Consider the following 23,072-nt stretch of genomic DNA (forward strand, 5'->3'; position numbering starts at 1 on the left):
GTACTTTACAGTAAGTCCATGTTCAGGTCTGCTCCGTCGATCTACAGGCAAGAAAACATTAAATGGGGCACAGCCAGGAGTCAGCTGACAGAAGTAAACAGCCTCAACTCTGCAGTTAATTTTGACCTCTGAGCGCACTCCATCCACACCAGATACAGGAAAATGAGCTTTCTGCAGCTTGACTAATACTTACTTAGTTTGCCCTCAGCTGCTGTCTGCTAAAACTGAGCTCTCAGAGGCACCAGCCTCTGAAATCCTGTCTCTCTTTAGCTCAGGCCTAAGGAGTAAAAGCTTTGACCAGCAAGTTTCTTTTAAACTTGATGCTAGAACTGACATTTCCTATTGATGCTCTTTGTGTGCCTGTATTCATGAAGGGACCATTTAGATGCAACCCCCCAAAAAAGTTTCTAAGAATGTTATTCACGTGAGAGGCAGCTTCATGAAAAGCTACTGTTGTTTCATTTTGAGAGAATCATTGATCTGCTCAGATTTCTGAGATTTCAAAATGATGATGATGATGATGACCTGCATTTTATCCATTAGGGCTGCTTAATTCATTTAGACTGAAATAATGATCTTGTGTCATGCCTTTATGGAAAAGTACAGTCATCTGTATAACAGTTGACATTACCATTATATATATATGGATTATATCACCCACAGGGGAAATTTAAGCAGCAGTGGACCAAGAATATACCCTTGAGGCACACCACATGAGATGAGGAGGATTCTCCATTACAATATGAAGATCTATCAGAGAGGTGTTCTTTATACTAACATGGTTTCCAAGTTGGTTTATCAAGATATCATGATATCAAAGCACAAATTAAGCATCATTAAAATTGAAAAATCTCCAGAATCATTAGCAACAACTGTTTCTGTGCTGGGCACGAAACTCTGATTGAATATCATTAGAACGAACCTATTGTTTATATGTGAGGTGAATTCACAGAGGCAATAAGATTTTCTCAAAATCTAGATGAAAAATAGCTTTGATTTTTGAAGGTTTCTTTTTCATTTGAGGGTCAAGTATGGTTTTCTCCATGTCTAAAATCTGATGGTCAATGGTCAGAGAATATTTAATTAAGGCGAATATTTGTTGGCCACCAGTGAAATACTTCTTTTAGAAATCTAATTGGGATGATGTGTAATAGTAGATTAATGTAAGTGGCTGATTAGCTCCTCTGATTTGAATTGAATTTGCATGAAATGAGATAGAATTGAAGAGGATGGACTGCAGATGAGGAGCTTTCTGGTCACAGGTGCAATATGGAGCCTGACATCATGTATTTTATTGACGAAAATGATGAGGAAACTGTTCACTTATGTCATTGGATGCTTCTGAATTCTGGGTAGGAGGACGATTAACTATACTGATTTTATTGCTTGGAATCAACCCTGGGGTTATGGCTGATGTTGATAATTAAATTTGAGAAACGTGAATATCCTGTCTCTCTCAGCGCCTGCTGCTACGGCAACGTCAAACTTTGACTAATATCCAGCAATGTAGTGAGTTTCTCTTTTGCCATTTTCTCTCAGCTCTACTACATAACCGTGTGAAGTCATGAAGTCAGGGTATCAGGTGTTTTGCACATTTCATCTTGAATGGGTCGATGTCGTCAAGGGTAGATTGACATGTGCTACTAAAAATGTCCACTAAAGTATTAACGGAGAGATCATATGTGATTAGAGGTATCGCAGACAGAGGTGGATGAGAACGATCACAGATCTTACTGACTCTTAGAATCAAAAGGCAGCGGATGAAAGTCGACGGCCCATCGGCAGGAAGCTGAAGCAAGGTACGGAAAATCATAGCCTTGTAATCAGAGACAAAAAAACGACCAATTAATGATATTAATCTTTTTTAGAACAATGTCAAGGGCATGTTCTTTATTGTGAGTTGGACTAAGATTAAAAAGACTAGAAAAGTTCACCATTTACGTCTTTGCTGTTGTATCTATGCCCCCATTCAGGGCGGTTTCCCCTCATACTCATACAATGGTGCAGTTACATTCTGCACTGATATTCACATCTCTCCCATCTCTCGTCCTCTCTCTCAGCAGAAACATGGCTGGGGAATGTGATGTTAGCAGCAATTATTTCTCTGGCTCGGATGGTCCTAGCTTCCCGCTGCACAGTTAATACTCCAGCCACAGTGGAACTGGACCGGGGCCAGACCCGAGCTCAGCAACACTCAACAAGTCCTGGATGTACCCAGCGGATCAATGTATCACTTACAAATAAGCCTGTATTTTAAACCATTTTCTGTGAATAAACTGAACTGAACTTGTACAAAAGTCTCCCGTTTGAAAATAGCTGTTTGGACGCGTGATCAAAGACACGGGGTACGTAGCTGCATGCAAATTTAAACCTTGTGTAAGGTTTGGACAAGTTGCCGTATATTAGGCAGGGAGAAAAGCTAATTCATGAATAACTACTGAGCGGACTCACGAGGAAATCCTCCACAACAAGAGAGGCCACTTTTCCCGGAGTCAGATGAAAGCAGCAGAAAAAGGTCACACTCAAATTAGGGGTTTAATGTTCCTGACATTGTTATCCAGCGTGAGCTGTAAAAATCCAAATGACATGTGGCTGCATCCAGAGATTAGATGGCAGCTAAAAAACCAAAACAGCAACAGAAGAAGATTGTCAGTGTGCACAGAGGACGATGGACCGCAATGGTTCACATGGTGGCAGTTTTTCCGTCCAAAGTTCACATGCATATATTAAATCCCATGATGACACTTGTCAGATTGGACCAGAGGCCGACACAGCGCCGGGGGCAAGTCCTCGGTGTATTCAGGTAAAGTAGAATGCCCGAGCTCCTGATGGCTTTCTGCATTAAGGGCTGCTCAGAAGTGACTAGTGCGAGGTGGGTAAGTCTGTGGCCTTATTAAATATTTAATTATACATTTAGAGTCTTTTGGCCATGTGCTGAATTAGTCATGTCTGATAATGGTGTGCAATGCAGATGACAGGCCTCTGCAGTATCCAGAGCCCCGCAGCCAAACCTGCTCGTCCGCATTAGCGAACAGAAAAGAGAAGTTCAGTGTGGTCATTTTTTTCTTTTTGTAAAAGCAAATGGAAACACAACTGAACGGTGAAGGTCTGAGGTGTGCTTGCAATTGCGTTGCAAAGGAAATATGCTTGTTTGCCGGAAAAACTTGGTCACAGAAGAAAAATCAATATCAATTTCAATCGTCGTGTCCAGAACAGAGATGTTGTCCAGTCTGTTGTGGCCCGGCACAAAAAGATGGAGGCGGAGAAAACTGGTAGTCCTGCGCTCTGTGATTATGCCTTAGGATGAGTTAACATTAAAACTGGTATCTGGTTATATATATATATATATATATATATATATATATATATATATATATATATATATGTATGTATACAAAATATATATAAAAAAATATATACAAATAAATATGTCTTTACAGCCGTTAGCTTCTTTTCATTAGACAGTTCATGTTTACCTGCGTGTGTGTGTGTGTGTGTGTGTGTGTTTGTGTGTGTGTGTGTGTGTGTGCGTGTGTGTGTGTGTTTGTGTGTGTGTGTGTTTGTGTGTGTGTGTGTGTGTGTGTTTGTGTGTGTGTGTGTGTGTGTGTGTGTGTGTGTGTGTTTGTGTCTGTGTGTTTGTGTGTGTGTGTGTGTGTGTGTGTGTTTGTGTCTGTGTGTTTGTGTGTGTGTGTGTGTGTTTGTTCAGATGAGGTTTGTGTAGAAAGTGGCAAATGACGCAAACAATAACACGCATCACGTCAGGTGTGAACGTGCCATGATAGCGACGCGATGTCTAATCTCGCGAGATTACGGTGCGTTACGTTCCCGCGGTTTTTAAAAAATCCCGGAAGCAGCCTCGCGGGAGAACGAGGGACTGATTGAGAAACGGGTTTTCCACCGCGCTGAGAGAGACTGAACCTCGTGTGGTAGGTAGTGAGAGTTCACTTGTTAACATCGTTTTATAGTCACATAGACGTAGATATATATTGATATAGATATATATCTATATATATACGTCTATGTGTTTAACAATCCAGAGCAGAGATGACTGCGAGGGTGGAGGTCCAGGTGTGCGTGCGTGTGTGTGTGTGTGCGTGCGTGCGTGCGTGCGTGCGCGCGCGTGCGTGTGTGAGAATGTCTGGATATTTGCCTGTGAAATATTGTTTCTAGATCAACCTTGATGTGGTTTCACAGATGTGTTGGTCCCGTCGTCCGGGGTCTGCTCACATCCATGTGCCTTGGAACAGGTGACGTTCATGAGTTCCTGAGGGTCTCTACGTCTTATGTTCCTCTAGCACACACCATGTGTTATGTTTCATCCTGGTTCACATCCGTCGTCCAAACTGCGGAGCGACCTCCTGCCATGCAGCCGATCTGGGGCGCTGGGTTATCTCCTGCTCTTGTTCATGTGAATTCAAAAACACAATTAAAACCCAAACAGGCACAAAAAGAGAACAGCATCCCCACAACCAGGGTCATAAAAACCATATCACGACATGAAGCATGTAGGCAATTAAAGCCAATGTGTCCCAAAATTACTGCTTCACATCCTCCACTCAGAAATAGGGACTACGGGAAACATTTAAAATCCCGGCTTTTGTACCAATGTTGAATTGTTTTGCTGAGCAGCCATATTCATTCATTCATGCCAGGCATTAATGAATTCCTGGAGAAAGGTATAGAGCGATGGTTAATTCCTGCGTGTCGGTGCGAGGCATTAGGAGACGCCGTGTTTTCTTTTTTAAATGCTCTTTTTATTATTTCAGCTGCTGGAACACAGCTGCTTCTCCTCCTCACACATCCTCCCCGCCAGCTCCTGGACTCCAGCTCAAACATAATTCCAGCACAAAAGGCTCTCTGAAAAAAATGCACTCTCAGCCTCCTGTAAGCGCAATTCATGACGAGGCTGCGTGAGACTTTGATTGTGCCAGGAAATTTGATTGCTGCAAAAAAAGGAAAGAAGGCTGGGGGTTGATGCTGGCAGGCGTGTCAGGATCCACAGTGGTGTAGTCTGCAATTTGACCTCCAGTACTGCAAGAAATGTGCAAAACATAAACACGAGGTCACAATTACTTAAAGAAAAGGCTTCAGAAACGTCGGTGCTCCAGTCATCCAACGTGAAATATTAATATATAAAAACAGCTCGCTCATACGTTCCTCTGTTAACACTGTTTGCTAAAGGTTGTTGAGATGGATTTGTGTGTGTGTGTGTTTGAAGTGGAGACGACGGCAGTGAAGGAAGGGAAACGTATTTATTTGTTTGTGCTCTCGCCTCCAGAAGCCCCCGAGACCCCTCTGGGTTTCACATCAGAAGGGTTTCCCAGCTGTGTGTGTGTGTGTGTGTGTGTGTGTGTGTGTGTGTGTGTGTGTGTGTGTGTGTGTGTGTGTGTGTGTGTGTGTGTGTGTGTGTGTGTGTGTGTGTGTGTGTGTGTGTGTGTGTGTGTGTGTGTGTGTGTGTGTGTGTGTGAGAGACTTACTGTATATGTGCCCAGAAGCCAGTGGCAACACTGTTTTTAGGAATACTGAGATACTGAGGTCAAAAATGTATATTTTATATATTTTTGGTCTAAAAACAGTTGAGACCTAAAGACATTTATAGACTCAAAGTATAAAAATAAGCCTCTGTAAATCCACCATGTGTGATTTGTTGTTATTTATCATCCCCCAAATTCTCCGAGAGAAAGATCCTGAGGACTCGACCTCGTGGGTCAGACCCTCTGACTTTGTGGTACAGAAGGTCGGGGGTTCGATTCCAAGTCGTCCCAGTGTGGGCCCTTAGGCAAGGCCCTAATGCTTTGGACAAAATCATCATTAAATAAATGTAATGAGTAATAACCAATGCCGTAAGTTGTCTTTAAAATGTAGCTCGGCCCTGCACCTAGCTATTTTATTAACTATTGTTTGTATTTGACATATTTTTGTTGTATTTGTATTTCTTTTTTGGGGGGGGGGCTGCAGCTTCCTGTTTGACATGTTAAAAAAATATATCATAATAAATTGAAAATAATAATCATACGTTTAAGATATTTATTCTAACAGTTTCTGTCTGTGTGAAAAATGTAGTTAATGACACAACATCCAGTGACACTGTTTGACTCCGACTTGACTCCAGAAGAGGGGGCTGATGGACCTGTTCTCCTCTGAGAGGACCCCCCCCCGAAAACACGGAGAGAATCTGAGAGGAAATTAGACGATTTTTCTTTTCAAAATAAGAGCATTCCCAATGGGAATTAAATATTTAGTTTTTATTATAGTTTCTATTTTAGTAGGAATGTCGGGTAACACAGAAACAAAATTATAAAGTTCATGCATTTGCAAATGTCATAAAAAGGTGAAACTGAAAGTTGAGTAAATAAAAAATGATAGAACCAGTTATAACGAAACAGGTTTTTTCTATTATATTGTGACTTTATGAAACATAATCTATTTTTCATTTTTTCAGTATTCCTCTTTACTGTGTTGCTATGAGAAATAAAACAAATCAATTAATAAAATAAAAAGGTCCTCGACACGAGAGTTGCAGCAGCTTTATCCAATTAGGGATTTATTTTATTTTGAAAGACGTGGCCGGAAGTCGTGTTCCGGTGCAGCGCGTCTCTTGACAGTCGCGCGAGCGCCGACCTTCCAAATAAGGAACCAGGCTGTTGCTGCGCGCGGACTCAGACGCGTCGAGACGAGGACGAGCCGGAGCCGCGAGCTGCAGCCGGTTGGTCCACAGAGGCGGCTCGAGCCCCTGTCATCTGGACCCCCCCCCCCGAGGACCCCCCCCCCGAGGACCCATCAACCTGGAGACCATTTCACATCTGGAGAATATAACTTTTTCTCTCTTTTTGGAGACATTCCTCAACATTTCTGGAATAACAAATACAGCAACTATTTCAAAAGAAAAAAGCGGATTTCCACTCTTTCACTGAGCAGCTACGAGTCGAGCAGGTCTGGAACGATGTAGCCTCTTAGAAAGAAAAGAACAGACACTGGACACATTCTCTCTGAAGCTGCTCCACGCCGAGGAGATGCTCAGTCGGAACTAACATCCAGAAAGTCCTCTGAGTTCCCTCCTCTTCTTCTCTAACACATTCACAGTTTCCCTCTAAGATGATGCGTCTCGTGGACTTGTCCCTGTAGGGCCTCGTCCCACCGGGCTGGGGGCCGGCGAAGGACCCACAGGATGCGTCACAGGGGACTGGACTGGAGGTAATACTGTGTGTGTGTGTGTGTGTGTGTGTGTGTGTGTGTGTGTGTGTGTGTGTGTGTGTGTGTGTGTGTGTGTGTGTGTGTGTGTGTGTGTGTGTGTGTGTGTGTGTGTGTGTGTCAGTCACTTTGGGGTAAAGAAAACCCAACACAATGACATAAGGTCAGTGAAATATGGTGGAGAGCCAATGCTCGTTGACACACAGCTGCGCTCAGGGAGTCGCACCGCTGGTGGACAGGCAGGAGGATGGAGGAGCAGAGCCGTGTCTCTGGGGAGGAGGATGGGGGGGGTTCCAGTCGAAGAAGCGCAACACTTTGCGTCGGCGCATCATTAACACGCCCTGCAGAATGTGCCACAGTAGATGTGTGTGGTCTGTATATGTTTCACCTCTCAAATCACCCAGTGTTGCAGCCGTCAACATGTTATAGTTCTGTCTCAGGTGATGCGATTATTAATATTTTATTTAGAAAACACCGTCAGATGAGCAACTCCTCGAATTTCTTTTTTTCCAAGGAATCCTTCAAGCTTTGACATTTAAACGTCTGATTCCTTTGGTTCGAGTTGCTGGTGTGCTGAGCTCCACGCCTTTGTTTGTACATGAAACGTCTAGATGTGTTCTTTAGTATCAGATGAGTTGAGATACTGCGTTGAAATAAGTCATTCATTCATCTCTGATGCCACATTAACTCTAAATCTCACTGTGTCACATTTAAAGGAATCCTCCTCTGAAATGAAGAATGTCTTCAGGAGGCGTCTCGGTCACGTGGTGATGAGACGAGATGATGCTCAGAGACACTTCAGAGACACGTAGATGTCTCCTGTGTTCGCTTGGTCCTCCTGCATCACTCTGCCACAAACTGTCTGTCATTCCCTGTCTCCTCCCTCACACACACACACACACACACACACACACACACACACACACACACACCAGGGCTACTGGGTTTAAATACTTTTAAACCAGCTGTTTTCATTGTGTTTCCATGTATTCAAGGTTCAACTAAACGTTTTCACCTCGTGGTCTTTTCTTGTTGTCTGTCTGATAATTTAGTCCAACCTCTAGATATTTGTATAAGTTCCCTGATCAAACTACAGGGGGCGCTGTAAAAACACACAACCACCACAACCCCTTGTATAAAAAACAGGTTCAATTTCATTTGGCTTCTTCGTGTATATATATATATATATATATATATATATATATATATATATACACACACACACCCATCAGTGTTTTTTAAATAGTTGCCTTTCTCGCTGAAGGATGGAGCTCAGTCGTACTGTACGTTCTCACGTGTGAACCTCAACAGGTGACGATTCGGGTCGCGGAGCTCGTCACATCTGAAAGTCTCTCAGAAGCTTGAATCATTTGATGCACGTTGATATTGGAAGGTTCACCTACTGTACATGTTTACATTTTTCCAGTGCTGCATATTTACTCAAAGGTTGAATAAACATTGGGCATTCAGAGATCAAATTATATATTCAAAGCATCAGTGGCACATTGATACGATATACAGTAGCGATATACACATCATATAAAAACCACCAGCAGATCTTTGACCCACGTCCCTGCAGCTTGTGTGCAGGTTAAAAAAAGGAAAGAAAGAAAAAGTGCATTGTGGTATTTTTTTTCTCTCCAGTGGTTTTATGGTTTTCATTTATGAGCCCTACAATTTTCAAAACAGACTCCTGCAGACTAATCCCACAGCAACATCTCGCACATTACGCTGAACACGTGAAACCACAAAAGAAAATGTGGCCCTGCCACAGATGGATAATAAATAAGTAAATGAATATACAATACATATTTTTTTATCACATTGCCACTAAAATCCATGGAAGGCCTGTTATTAGACTGTAAGTGGCGTCAAATGTATTTGACTTGTCGGCTCCAGTGCCAGGTCGAGGGCCGGAGAAGCCCCACTCGCCCGCAGGTATGGATATTAACAGTCAGCTTTTTCTTTCTTTTTTCTTTTTTTCCATCCCCAGGAAAGAGAGCAGATAACAGAAATAGACTCGACTGTAGTGCCCTGACAGGCTCGGCTGGCTCACAGTCACAGGGATGAGACAAGCCAGCAACACAAACACAGCACAGGCCTTTTCAGAGGCATTCATGCATGGTTGAGCGTTTTTTTTTCCTCTTTTTTTATATCCTACATGTCCCTCCTTTTGTTTCTGCATCTTACATCCTCCCGCTGCTTTTGGAAAATGCCCGTGCCATCGGCTCACTCCCCCTTCTTCCCCTCCTCCTCCAACTTCTCCTCCTCCGATCACTCCCCCTTCCAAACAAGGCCGTAGTGTCCGAGGCTCGTGTGCTATCAGAGGACCTCATATCTGAATTTGTGACATCAGAGGGAAGAAGAGGAGACAGTGGGGAGGGGGTGGGGGGACAGAGGCAGTCATTGAAAGAGAGGAGATGAATAGATGGGCGACGAGGAGACAGTCAGTGGTACGATAGAAGATGGATTAAAGGGGAGATAGAGAGGGACTGTAGACGCGGGGCGGTGGGAGACAGACCGAGCTTCTCTGCTGCCTCCGAGACGCACACACTGCTTTGTGTGTGACGCCCGCCGCGCTTTGAAGGAAACAGCCATCAGTCAGCCCAGGCAACGCCAGTCTCTGAAACACGGGCACTTTAAAGGTGAACATGTCGCCCGTGTCCTGAAAGTTCCCTAATGGCTTCTCAGCAGCACTCTGGGTAAAAAAGAAAAAATCTTTGCTCTGAGCAACTTGGACGTTGACCAGATTCTACAGAGCCACCGTCGACCCTAATTAGACACCAAACGAGGAGCTTGGGAAAAGGAAGCTTAATGAGGCTCGTCCAGTTAGGACAGGAACTTAGGCTGGCAACCGTGTAACGGCTACGACGCTTCACCACCACAAGCCACAATGGCTACATTCACTCCTCGGCCCTGATGTGCTGCCTTCACGTGCTCGTCGGAAGATCCTATACTTCAGATGGGAAGTCGGTAATTACGAGAACGTCACGTTCAAGTGCGATGTTGTCGGAAAGAATTGAACTTTGCACCTCGCTGGCAGGCTGTAGTCCATTTGTATGTATAGAACCATATATAGCCTTGGTCTTCTCCGCCATGTCGAAAGGTTCTGGTCACCCCCAACTCGGGAATCAGAGTTTCCCCACTCGTCATTAGGACTTGAGGGGGCGTTCACTTGGCAATTCCCAAGTCAGCAAATGGTATTTACCATAATTCCGATACCACATGAAGGCAGCAAAAAAAACATTTTTTTGAGTTGCTGTTTAGCCGCCATTGTTTTGAACGATTATTCATATCAAGGATTTGTCTCATGACAGAATGAGCTGGTGGGAAGGTGTTTGCTTGGCTTGTCATCCAGATAACACAGTTATGTTTTAATTCTTAACGATATAGTTAAATCAGTGATGACTTCTTCAATAAATAACCCATCCACCTAACAAGGGAGACCTGTCAGTTTCAGTCTGTTCTTTTTTCTCACCATACCTTCGCTGTCAAGTGTGAATGTTCTCAAGAAAAAAAAATATTGCAACATGTGTTTAGCCTTGTCTATGGCAACCATGTCAATGGGTTCTTTTGATAAGGTTGTGGTACAGTAGGTGGATGGAGTTGACACCTCAGTGTAGCACATTCGAAATCTTCCTGTTAAAAGATCATATTGTTGCTTGTTCGGATGAAACAATAGTCAAAGCCGTTGACAGCAGGATCACGCGCCTGATCAATATCCAACACGGTTTTATTAACCAGAGACGTGATGTGTGGCTCAATCCTGGTTCTTCTATGCGAGAGAATGGTTTTGAATTATTATCTTTTTATCTTTTTATAGAGGATTTAGTAAGTGGACTTCCTGAACAGCGATGCTGGTGGATACATCTGCTCGAGAGTATTCATATCTACACAGGATTTTCTGTTTTAATGCGTATAAATACGTTTGTCAAACCAGCCAGTGTTAAGCTCGATACATTCTCGGCTGCACTCTCGACAGTCTGCAGACAAAAGGCGTCATGTAGCACCTTGCCCTACGTTTATGGCTTAGCAACAGGAATGATTAAGTGATCACGCAGTTTTCTTCCACACTGCCGGTTCTGGGGGAAAAAAGTGCTGTCATTTCATTCATGACTGAGCAGAGAAATAAACAGACTGTAAAATGAATAATTTGTAAAACTGTTCAGAAAGAATGTTTTTCACAATTTTCACCCCGGCAACAAAGTATCCAGTCACACTGCGTGTCACGCCTTGATGCTGTAAGAAGAAAATGATGTATGAGGTTTCTGGACTGTCTCGTGTCCAGATGGTGCATGCGGCTGCCGAATAGTCCGTGAACTCATCTTACATGATTTGAGTTTGTTTTAGGACCTTTGTACCGTACGGTTGCCGCCTCCCTCCAAACCTTGTCCGTCACTGTCTAGTCAAATGAATGCACCGTTTTTTGCAAATTTCAACTATACTCAACTGGTAGTCACATTTATTTCTAACTGCATCAATGAATACTTTACTGAAAAATCATTCTGCTCACAGTGATGAAGTGAGAATTAACTACCACAGATGAGAAACAAAACGTGTAGATTTTAAATTTCCATCTATCAGGTGAACACAATAACATCGTAATGTAATGTTGCCTTAAGATTTGGGAAAATTGTAGTTTTGGTTTTGTTTGGATTTTCTAAACTAGCACTGAGTGTTAGCATTGGACTTGAATTGTGATGTCATCCATTCTGGAAGAGATTTGTAGGGATATTGTACAGAAGGTGTACCACAGGGATCTATACTTGGTTCTCCAATTTATTTTGTGTAGCGGTCTGCGGTCTTTATAACGACCACATTAGTGGTAATACGTTGCTTTAAAAACAACCTATCTGGTGGTTTTTAGGTGGAGGACGATGTTGTATAGGGTTTTGTCCTGCGTGTTCAGATATTGATATTGGGCCTTTAAACATTTAGCCCTGAAAATAAACTCACTCAGTCTAAGGTGGAGCCTTCAGGTGACTTGCAAAATATACATGCAATGAATACAGGAGCCCTTTTTCAGAAAGCTGTTTTTCTTTATTACTGTCAGTATTTTCAGACTAATTAGTCATTCACACCAATTTCAGTCTGATGTGTTTTACTCTGTCAGCTGTCTGTAGCTTTGATTCTGTTTCCTAATGGGAAACAAATGTAGTTTTAGACATTGAACCATTGCATAATTTATTGAATGTAAGTTATGTTACGTAGAATTTAATTCTATGATAAATTATAGCGAAATGATATTGTAAAATGAATTTAATTATTAATGTAATACTTATTAGATCTAATTGTGGCAAGGGTACCCACACTGGTGGAAACCTTTGGGTATAGTAGCAGTTCCATCTGCATTTCTGAGCTGCGATGCTGTGAATCAAAGTCTTCAATTAGCAGGATTCTCTCGTCTGTTTTACTATTTTTATCTTTGTGTTGGAGCGAGTGTGTGACAGAAGCGGATGACGCATCTTCACACCTTCAGTTTGGACCACATCAGACCCGGCAGCCAATGGATTAAACCATGTGAATGATGTCTGCTTATGGATTCATATACATCCACCGTAATGCCAAATGGGACAGAGCAGAGATCAGAGAGTATTTAAGAACCTCTGTGACATATTTGTCTGCAGAACTCATCACACATCATAGTGGCGCTTCACACAAGTGATGATCCCACACAAAGATGGCTCTGTCATTATGATTCTATAGTCGTGAACGGAATTTTTATAATTGCATTAAACAGTGTCTGTCAAAATGGACCATTTTGAGACATTGTACTGATACATTCAGTATTAAAGGAGACATGCTATGCTCATATTCTGGTTAATAATTTTAATTTTGATTATAACTTGAAAAGGTTCACATGCTCTAATGTTCAGTAAACTCATCAGTTTTCCTCAGACTGTCCGTTCCTGCAGCTCCTCTTTCAGCCTCTGTCTCAAACACTTGGTTTTAGCTCCTGTCTCTTTAAGGCCCCTCCCTCCCGATGAAGCCCAGTCTGCTCTGATTGGCCAACCGCTTCCAGCATGTGTGGGAAGTTCTCTCGCTCTCGCCTTACCAGGCTTTGTTGGGGTGGGCGTGTCCAGACGTACACATATAACACACTAGAGGAAAAGGGAAAAAATGAAAAAGCAAAATATATCTCCATTAGCCAATTTGTCAATAACAAAATACCTAAGTAAATTGAAAATCTATTCGGTTACAATTATGTTTTTTCCGAACCAAAACATTTGCTGTCGCAGTTCAGTTGTATGAAATTGTAATAGGCAGACTCACTCTGAGAGACTGTGAAACACAGTGGGAATCTGATGATGGCATCGACTTCCCCTCTCACACCAGTCACGAGTCACAGTTTCCACGCAGCATTTGTGATGTGGCAGATTCCACAACGCCAAACATATCTGTGCTGCTAGTGATTGAAAACACTGATGGACCTGTATCCCTGAAGAAGTGTTCAAATCTAACCATGAACGGAGGAATGGGTCTGTCCGTCCGTCTCCGTTTGGATTTTCAGACAGACGCTCGGGAACAGTGTTGACTGTGAGGTGTTATGGAGCAGTGGTTCTCGACAGAGCTGCAATTATCTCTTTTCTATATGTTTATTGGCGTGAAGACAAAAAATAACAAACAACACCAGTGCATCGCAGCGCCGGCACAGTGAACGTGGGCACATGCCAACGTTTTGCTTCCATTGTTTGAGGCTGAATTTACTTGTGCTAAAAGTTATATGCACGCAAGATTGTAGAGGGTAGATTTGATGCGAGGGCTGGGCAAAAAAACAATATAGATAATTATCAAGATATATATTTTTAGAGGTAAAACATTTAATTGGTTTTGATGTTCTACCCTTAGATTTGTAAAATGTTTTCTGTTTAGCAATTCTTTGTATTATCTGCCGGTAAAGAATCTTAACATGTTTTTGTTTTATTTACCTTGATAACATTTTCGGCCATACTACTACATATAAATCAGAGAGGAGGGTTTTACAGACCTAGACATTTACATATGCCCCCCCCCACCCCACGCACTTCTGGACATTCGGTATGTTTCAGTGATTAGATAGCTATTGGGATGATGATGCTGTAACAGGAAGCCCCTGGTTGGATTAACACAGGCCAAGCTGTCAGCCCCTCTACCCACAGCCCACACTTTGAACTGGCACTGTACTAAATGAATCTACATTTCAGGCCCTTTATTTAAATGTCAGGCTTAAATTTCTGGCCTTTTACTTAAATGTCATTCTCGCCTGTTTGGCCAATTGTATTTTTAGTGTTGAATTCAGATGCATATAGCACAATTTTTTTTCTCTCTACCAGGCTGAGACCCTAAACAAACTCAGAAATTAGAAAATCCGAGAAGCTTCTGCTGACAGAAGAACTACAGGTATCCTCTCTCTCTCCAACTCCTCCTCACATCCACACCAGCCCCTTCACTCTGACACGCTGCGAGTGGGAAAGAAATGCCACAGAGATTAGTCACAGGCATGTAGGCATGTTCATGGCACATCCCTCCCCACGCACATACTGTACTTAGACACCTTGCAATCGAGAAATCGCAGATGGTTCCCTCGGCTTCCTCCGCGGTGTCGTGACCCTCCCTTTGGCTGAGAGAGAGATCTTATTAACACATTATGCTGCAAGTTTTTTTTGCCAAACTCCTGGCACCTGAATCATTATTTCATTAAATAATAATAGCTCCATGCGAGGTCTGGGAGTTCTGCTCCATACATCATCTGCTTGTGTAGCCTCATATGAAGTAATAAGCTTGTGTGCATGACTGTCCACATATGTAGATGCACGCCGCCTCCGTTTGATGCCTGTTTGTCCAAATGCAAACAACCCCGCTGCCACACTCGGGTGGTTTGAGAGTGCAGGTTGAAATGATGTCGTATTCATCCTCTGTGATGAGACCAAGGGAAAAATCTTTGATCTGGAGTGGCTAAGATAATCATCATCCGTAGCTGAGCCCTGATTTCCATCTCTATTCAACTTGCCCCTGGAAGCTCCGCCAGCAGCCGTCAACACTTGAACTAATCAGGGTTATTACCACTCTCCCCACTAAACGCCAAACTTCTCCAGATGTGGGCCCGGCGTCACCGCATGCTTTTGTTCTTCGTGTTGCAAGCTATGTTTGTTATATCTGTTTGCCCATCTAGGCGACTGATAGGTATTTCATTTAACATAAAAGGTGGACATCTTCTGATACTTTCTTACCACAATTTATTAAATTTGTTATCTCTGTGTTTTAAAATCAGTAATTTTATGTGCAATGAAGCCTGCTTCACCCTGAGCTGCTAACCCTCCTTATGACGTCTAAATAATAATACTAATAATAACAAGTGTGTTTTGCTTGGAGGGCTGGAAGGCCAGTCTGTCAAAGTACACATGGACTTTGGGTTCCGGTAAGGACGTCCAATTCCATTTTCAAGTCTGTGAGTGTCTTGCGTCCGCTTGAGGATGTCTGAAGTCTGTCAAAGTCTTAATGGTTTCATCATCTCGAGTCAGAGCAAGATTCATGTCAGGCTTCAGGCACTTAAGGGGGAAATTCACGTGTCTCAAGTCCATCACAGTAATCAAGTTTCAGATATGTTTTTATTCTGCTTAGAGTCAAGTTTGAAGTCTTAGGGTGTTTGAATCAATTCAGAGAAGTTAGGTCTCATGTTAGTGAAGTCACAGAGCAGTGGAGTCCAAGTCAAGTTTGAAATCTCCATCTCTGATTCAGAAAAGTTCATACCATAGTTCAACTACATGTTGTCTGTTGAAATGGACGAGTTCCAGTGGAGTAATAAAACTTGAACCCGTTGATTGTCGATTTAATGAACACGTAAGTCATGTTCACTGAGCTTCTCTTGCAGTCAGACTCTCCCAAAACAGATGTTTATCATGGGCTAGCTGTCGCTGTCTTAAAAAAAGCTGAGAATGTCTTCTTCACAGATGTCCATATGTCCAGAACGCATCTGCTGGCAATTTGTCTTCAGTCAGACAAACGTTGTGGTAAACTTCCCATCGCCTCAAAGAGACGCCATGTGGCCCTCGCAGCGCCGACTTCCCAATCTGCCGTTGTCAGCTGGGTTGTGCAACATCTCTGCTGAAGAGAAGAATTTATTTGTGACCCCCTCCACGTTCCACCTCATTACATCTACAGTGTTATTTCTCCACTAAGAGGACATTGCAGCTGGATGCCGTGCTCAGCATATTTTGTCTGCTTGAGCATTTGTTAATTTGCTGTTATGCTTGTTCGTGTGGCGCTAATGGTGGGCCAAAAAGGAAATTAGTAAAACAAGCAACTGCGATTTGAAAGATCTTTTTAGTCTGGTGAAGAATCAAGAGGATACTCGAAAAAGTTATATGGCCATTGAGTGTTTTGCTGCTACTGCTGCTAGTTTGACTGTATAAAGGATAAAAGGGACGATTTGTTGACCCGCGAATATGTCGGCGTTCCGTCCGTACTACCAGTCGTCAGACAGCGTCCACCACTTCTTTGTCCAACAGCCATGTTGTGTCAGAAGAGAAGGTGCGTGGGTGTTTGTAACCTTCCGATCTTCAGTTCCATGGATAGTTTAGGAGCAGATACAGCACATCCGTTCTTCATTTGACAATGTGCTCAAGTTAATGAAGACACAAATACGCCTCCATGTCTTTGTTAAAGACGCTGGTTGAACCTCCTTTTGCAGCAGTGACCTCAAACAAGCTCTTCCAAACAGTTGTGGGATCAGACCAGCACGATGTCCAGGAGGATGTTCTGTACGAGCTGCTTCAGCTCAGCCATATTCTCATGATGTGATTGTCCAGTGTGAACAGTTCACTTGGCTCATTCCACAGCATCTGTATTGGGTCGTGATCCGGGCTCGGACTCTCCAACAGGTGGGATTTACTTTCCGTGAAGTCATTCTGTCATAGGTCCACCTCATTGTCCTGCTGCACCACCCGGCTTCTGGGCCTCATCTGGCAAACAACACCCCCGACAGTATCCTGTGTACGATCCCTCTATAAACCTGGGAATCCATTCCTCAGCTCGAGCTGTCCAGGCCCGGAGGCAGTAGAGCCCCAAGTCATCAAGCGCCCTGCACCCTACTTCTTTTTGCCTTTTGTTGTCACTGTGGAATCCGTGGTAAAGCCGGGTGAGCTTCTATACTGTGATGGTGGATTTGACAGGTCGTAAGAGAGACGAAGGGAACAGATGCTTGTGTGCGAACAAGAGTGTATGTACATTGTATACGTACGTGTCTTGATACTGTGCCACTTATTTCAGATCAGGTTTTTGTAGGTAAAAAGTGACAATGACTCTCTGCAGCCTCACGATAGCAGTGCGCCAACAATGCTCCTGCCCACACCCTCATTTTAAGACGGACGGATGTTCAGACAGACACAAGTGCATTTGCTGTTTAAACAATGTGAACACTGGATTGGAAAAAACACGTTCACTGGTCTTAAAGTTTGAGCACAGACATTTGCTCGTTGCCTTCGGTTGGCAACTGTTCTTAAAATGCTGTACTTTGAAAGCTGTGGGTTAACTATGAGAAGATCAATGATTCAGCAGCAGAGTCGTGATGTTGTTTCAGGAAACGTCATCGTTTCTGAAAGGTGACACTTTCCAGACAAAGTGACTTACGTCATTGATGCTGCAGCGTGTACCAAGGTTATCTGAACAACCTTTTGATGTTTATTTTTCACCCAATATTGAAAAAATATATTAATATTGATATTGAATTTTTTTTTTCTGACTAAAATTATGACATTTCTTTGAGAATAAAGTACGTTTTTCATAGTGCACCCCACTCAGACATCATTCAACTTCCAGCCCTCTTCGTCCCTCTCTCCTCCTCGTCCCTCGTCTCCTCCTCGTCCCTCCTCTCCTCCTCGTCCCTCGTCTCCTTCTCGTCCCTCCTCTCCTCCTCGTCCTTCCTCTCCTCCTCGTCCCTCCTCTCCTCCTCGTCCCTCGTCTCCTCCTCGTCCCTCGTCTCCTCCTCGTCCCTCGTCTCCTTCTCGTCCCTCCTCTCCTCCTCGTCCTTCCTCTCCTCCTCGTCCCTCCTCTCCTCCTCGTCCCTCGTCTCCTCCTCGTCCCTCGTCTCCTTCTCGTCCCTCGTCTCCTCCTCTCCTCCTCGTCCCTCCTCGTCCTTCTTCTCCTTCCTCTCCTTCTCGTCCCTCCTCTCCTCCTCGTCCTTCCTCTCCTCCTCGTCCCTCCTCTCCTCCTCGTCCCTCGTCTCCTCCTCGTCCCTCCTCTCCTCCTCGTCCCTTGTCTCCTTCTCGTCCCTCCTCGTCCTTCTTGTCCTTCCTCTCCTCCTCGTCCCTCCTCTCCTCCTTGTCCCTTGTCTCCTTCTCGTCCCTCCTCGTCCTTCCTCTCCTCCTCGTCCCTCCTCTCCTCCTCGTCCCTTGTCTCCTTCTCGTCCCTTGTCTCCTTCTCGTCCCTCCTCGTCCTTCTTGTCCTTCCTCTCCTCCTTGTCCCTTGTCTCCTTCTCGTCCCTCCTCATCCTTCTTGTCCTTCCTCTCCTCCTCGTCCCTTGTCTCCTTCTCGTCCCTCCTCGTCCTTCCTCGTCCCTCGTCTCCTCCTCGTCCTTCCTGTCCCTCGTCTCCTCCTCGTCCTTCCTGTCCCTCCTCTCCTCCTCGTCCCTCGTCTCCTCCTCGTCCTTCCTGTCCCTCCTCTCCTCCTCGTCCCTCGTCTCCTCCTCGTCCCTCCTGTCCCTCCTCGTCCCTTGTCTCCTCCTCGTCCCTTGTCTCCTTCTCGTCCCTTGTCTCCTCCTCTCCTCCTCGTCCCTCCTCGTCCTTCTTGTCCTTCCTCTCCTTCTCGTCCCTCCTCTCCTCCTCGTCCCTCCTCTCCTCCTCGTCCTTCCTCTCCTCCTCGTCCCTCCTCTCCTCCTCGTCCCTCGTCTCCTCCTCGTCCCTCCTCTCCTCCTCGTCCTTCCTGTCCCTCCTCTCCTCCTCGTCCCTCCTCTCCTTCTCGTCCCTCCTCTCCTCCTCGTTCCTCCTCTCCTCCTCGTCCCTTGTCTCCTCCTCGTCCCTCCTCTCCTTCTCGTCCCTTCTCTCCTTCTCGTCCCTCCTCTCCTCCTCGTCCCTCGTCTCCTCCTCGTCCCTCCTCTCCTCCTCGTCCTTCCTCTCCTCCTCGTCCCTCCTCTCCTCCTCATCCCTCCTCTGTCCCTCTTCTCCTCCTCGTCCTTCCTCTCCTCCTCGTCCTTCCTCTCCTCCTCGCCCCTCCTCTCCTCCTCGTCCCTCGTCTCCTCCTCGTTTCTCGTCTCCTCCTCTTCCCTCCTCTCCTCCTCGTCCCTCCTCTCCTCCTCATCCCTCCTCTGTCCCTCTTCTCCTCCTCGTCCTTCCTCTCCTCCTCGTCCTTCCTCTCCTCCTCGCCCCTCCTCTCCTCCTCGTCCCTCGTCTCCTCCTCGTCTCTCGTCTCCTCCTCTTCCCTCCTCTCCTCCTCGTCCTTCCTGTCCCTCGTCTCCTCCTCGTCCCTCCTCTCCTCCTCGTCCTTCCTGTCCCTCCTCTCCTCCTCGTCCCTCCTCTCCTTCTCGTCCCTCCTCTCCTCCTCGTTCCTCCTCTCCTCCTCGTCCCTTGTCTCCTCCTCGTCCCTCCTCTCCTTCTCGTCCCTTCTCTCCTTCTCGTCCCTCCTCTCCTCCTCGTCCCTCGTCTCCTCCTCGTCCCTCCTCTCCTCCTCGTCCTTCCTCTCCTCCTCGTCCCTCCTCTCCTCCTCATCCCTCCTCTGTCCCTCTTCTCCTCCTCGTCCTTCCTCTCCTCCTCGTCCTTCCTCTCCTCCTCGCCCCTCCTCTCCTCCTCGTCCCTCGTCTCCTCCTCGTTTCTCGTCTCCTCCTCTTCCCTCCTCTCCTCCTCGTCCCTCCTCTCCTCCTCATCCCTCCTCTGTCCCTCTTCTCCTCCTCGTCCTTCCTCTCCTCCTCGTCCTTCCTCTCCTCCTCGCCCTTCCTCTCCTCCTCGTCCCTCGTCTCCTCCTCGTCTCTCGTCTCCTCCTCTTCCCTCCTCTCCTCCTCGTCCTTCCTGTCCCTCCTCTCCTCCTCGTCCCTCCTCTCCTCCTCGTCCTTCCTGTCCTTCCTCTCCTCCTCGCCCCTCCTCTCCACCTCGTCCCTCGTCTCCTCCTCGTCTCTCATCTCCTCCTCTTCCCTCCTCTCCTCCTCGTCCCTTGTCTCCTTCTCGTCCCTCGTCTCCTTCTCGTCCCTCGTCTCCTCCTCGTCCCTCGTCTCCTCCTCGTCCTTCCTGTCCCTCCTCTCCTCCTCGTCCCTCGTCTCCTCCTCGTCCCTCCTCTCCTCCTCGTCCCTCGTCTCCTCCTCGTCCCTCGTCTCCTTCTCGTCCCTCGTCTCCTCCTCTCCTCCTCGTCCCTCCTCGTCCTTCTTGTCCTTCCTCTCCTTCTCGTCCCTCCTCTCCTCCTCGTCCCTCGTCTCCTCCTCGTCCCTCCTCTCCTCCTCGTCCTTCCTCTCCTCCTCGTCCTTCCTGTCCCTCCTCTCCTCCTCTCCTTAAATCTCTGTTTTACTTTGTCTCGTTTCCATCCTCATCCTCTCAAATCCGTTCTACTTGACCCGGCTCTCCCTCACTTTTCATCATCTCTCTCTCCCCTCGCTTCTTAAATGTCTTCTTCTGGACACTTTTCTTCTTCGTCTAAGCTCCATCCTTTTAGCTCTGCTCTCCTATCCTCCTATGCCCCTTCATCATCCTCTGGTCTCCTCTCCATGTGATGGATGGTGTTGGGTCAGTGTGCAGCCTCTGACAGTGATAGCCTCTGGTCACTGCTCGTGTTATCTCTCTCCTCCTCCCACCACCATCCCCGACTTTATCGTCAGTCTTCTCAGGTCATTGACTCAAGTCTGAGGGCGAAGAGGGAGAGGAGTGAGCAACAGGAGGCTTGATCCGGATGAAGGGCACAGCCAGAGTTGGACTCTCTCGTTAGCTGCTTGTGCCACGACTCTTCTCCACACTTTTCCTGAAATGAGTCACCATTTTCTAACCATGAACCTTAAATGTGGCAATATGATTTCAGACAATATACATGTTTAGGAAACAAATTCATTAAAATAAAAATACAACTGACATTTAAATAAATTAGAACAAAACATGCCTGCGTTAGGAGTAAAACTAAACCACTCGCTCTTTGTCTGAGAATAATAATCATTAACAAATACTAATTATTTGGAATTCTGGTGGTGATAAAAATAATGATATGAATAATAATAATAATGAGACATGATGTTAATTAACATCGGGACAGCCGACGCCTTGAAGCCCTAATTACTTCCAGTGGAGATGCGTGTGTTGAGGCGTTGACCCCTGTGGAGCTGGTGTGTTCACATGAGGGTAAGAGGGTGAAATACAATACGGAAAATACAGTTTTAATAATTTGTCCGTGACTTTGAAGACTTGAACACGGCACAAGTGTAAGAGACGGGATTTTACAACTACAGTCGCGGGAATATTTTGAATTAGGTTGTTGGTGATAATTCTCCTCTTGATGATTGTAAAACTTGAGAAGACGATGTTCTTATTAACCTTAAACGTGGAAGATAGCGTCACATCACAGAAATATTTCATCTGTGCTCGTGTCGAGCTCTAATGCCGGATGTTTTACTGCCTCGTCGTCGCTTCACACAGATCGGATGTTTCTTTTGTTCATTTCAGTGAAGCAGAGCTTCGACATGTTCAAGTCATGGTTTATTCACCGGGTTTGTTCCCATTACAATTTCTTGCATTTAGTTTTTTCACCATTGCATTAACTTTAACTTCCACTTTAAGCGAAGCGTTAAAACCTTTTTTCTTTTTTTGATATTCACAAAACAGGCAGATAGAATTGTGTTTGTAGTGAAAGCTGGTTTGCATGGATTTGATTTACCAGTGTGGTGTGGCACTGAGTTGGTCTAAACATGCCCAGTTGTTACTGTACAGTAACCATCCTTCTATATTTTAGTATTTTCATTGGCATAATAGATTTTCAAAGTATTGTCAGTGATGGAGTGAAAAGGTCAGGCTGACTTTGCCTCAGCATCTTGCCTCCATCACTGGGGCGAGGCCAGATGTTCTCCAGCCAGCAGGGTGAGTGGGGTGACACTGAAAAATGACACGTTAAAAAAAATATTACAAATGTGTTGAAAATATAATCTGAAAATAGCTTCATGCCAGAAAAGCAAAACAAAGAGCGAAACGAGGCTTAAAACTTGTAGAATGGTTCTCTGGGTTAATTCACAGTGGATGTCAGTAAGTGAGGCCCTGCAACACTTCTCATCAGCACGTGGTGCAATGGTTGGTATTGTTAGTGAGGCCGCCGATCGGCCCGTGGTTCTGTTTCAATGTGCCTCTTGTTACTCATGTGGGTGCAGGTGAAAAGTGCTAATGTCTTTCTGAGCAGCACTGTAAAGGTTCCAAAGGTTCCGATGACACAGACGGTGGCAGAGCTGTTAACCTCCCGGGCAGCGGAGACGCAGAAGTTTAGACACTGTGACTTTTCTGTCGAGAATATCAAGCTTCCGGTCGCGGAGACGTTTGACACGGAGCCATTGTTTTTTTTTTGCTCTGGCTCCGAGTCAAAGAGGCAAATAACAAATGGAGTGTCCCCGGTGTGTAATGAAGAAGCTACGCATGATGAATAGACTGATATTTGTTGGTGACCTTTCAGTCCACTTTCTACCCCAGTGAGCGTCATTCCTTGACATCCACAAGACGGCGCAACAGAATTCATTTTTTCTGGACGTTGTACGTACACAGAGGAAGATTTTTGGGGGGAGCTGTTGGCTATGCTTTTTTCTGGATGTCACATTCTCTAACCCTAATTTTCAGTTGTCAGTTATCAGGCACATTTGAAAGATCTTAGCTCCAACATATCTAAACTGTAGATTTTGCCTCAGGGAGGCATTGAAAGATAATTGCTGTCGAGTTCAGTATCAGATTGTCGACATGTCT

The 23,072-nt window shown here is 45.2% G+C and overlaps 1 protein-coding gene across 12 annotated transcripts in view; it reads left to right on the forward strand.

Annotated features, from left to right (window-relative positions):
• The first annotated feature begins 6,689 nt into the window (after positions 1-6,689).
• The window catches only part of adgrb1a (adhesion G protein-coupled receptor B1a), a 123,423-nt gene continuing 107,040 nt past the window's right edge, over positions 6,690-23,072 (forward strand). For 6 of the 12 annotated variants that reach the window (XM_035633545.2, XM_047334245.1, XM_035633571.2 and 3 more), the window contains exon 1: positions 6,691-7,194. The gene's annotated coding sequence lies outside the window, so the exon portion shown is untranslated. Of the gene's footprint in view, positions 7,195-23,072 lie in introns of all 12 variants that reach the window. The other 6 variants (XM_035633554.2, XM_047334253.1, XM_035633562.2 and 3 more) reach the window with 2 other exon arrangements.

Source organism: Scophthalmus maximus, chromosome 1 (genome assembly GCF_022379125.1).
Source record: "Scophthalmus maximus strain ysfricsl-2021 chromosome 1, ASM2237912v1, whole genome shotgun sequence".
In the NCBI taxonomy this organism is placed as follows: Eukaryota; Metazoa; Chordata; class Actinopteri; order Pleuronectiformes; family Scophthalmidae; genus Scophthalmus; species Scophthalmus maximus.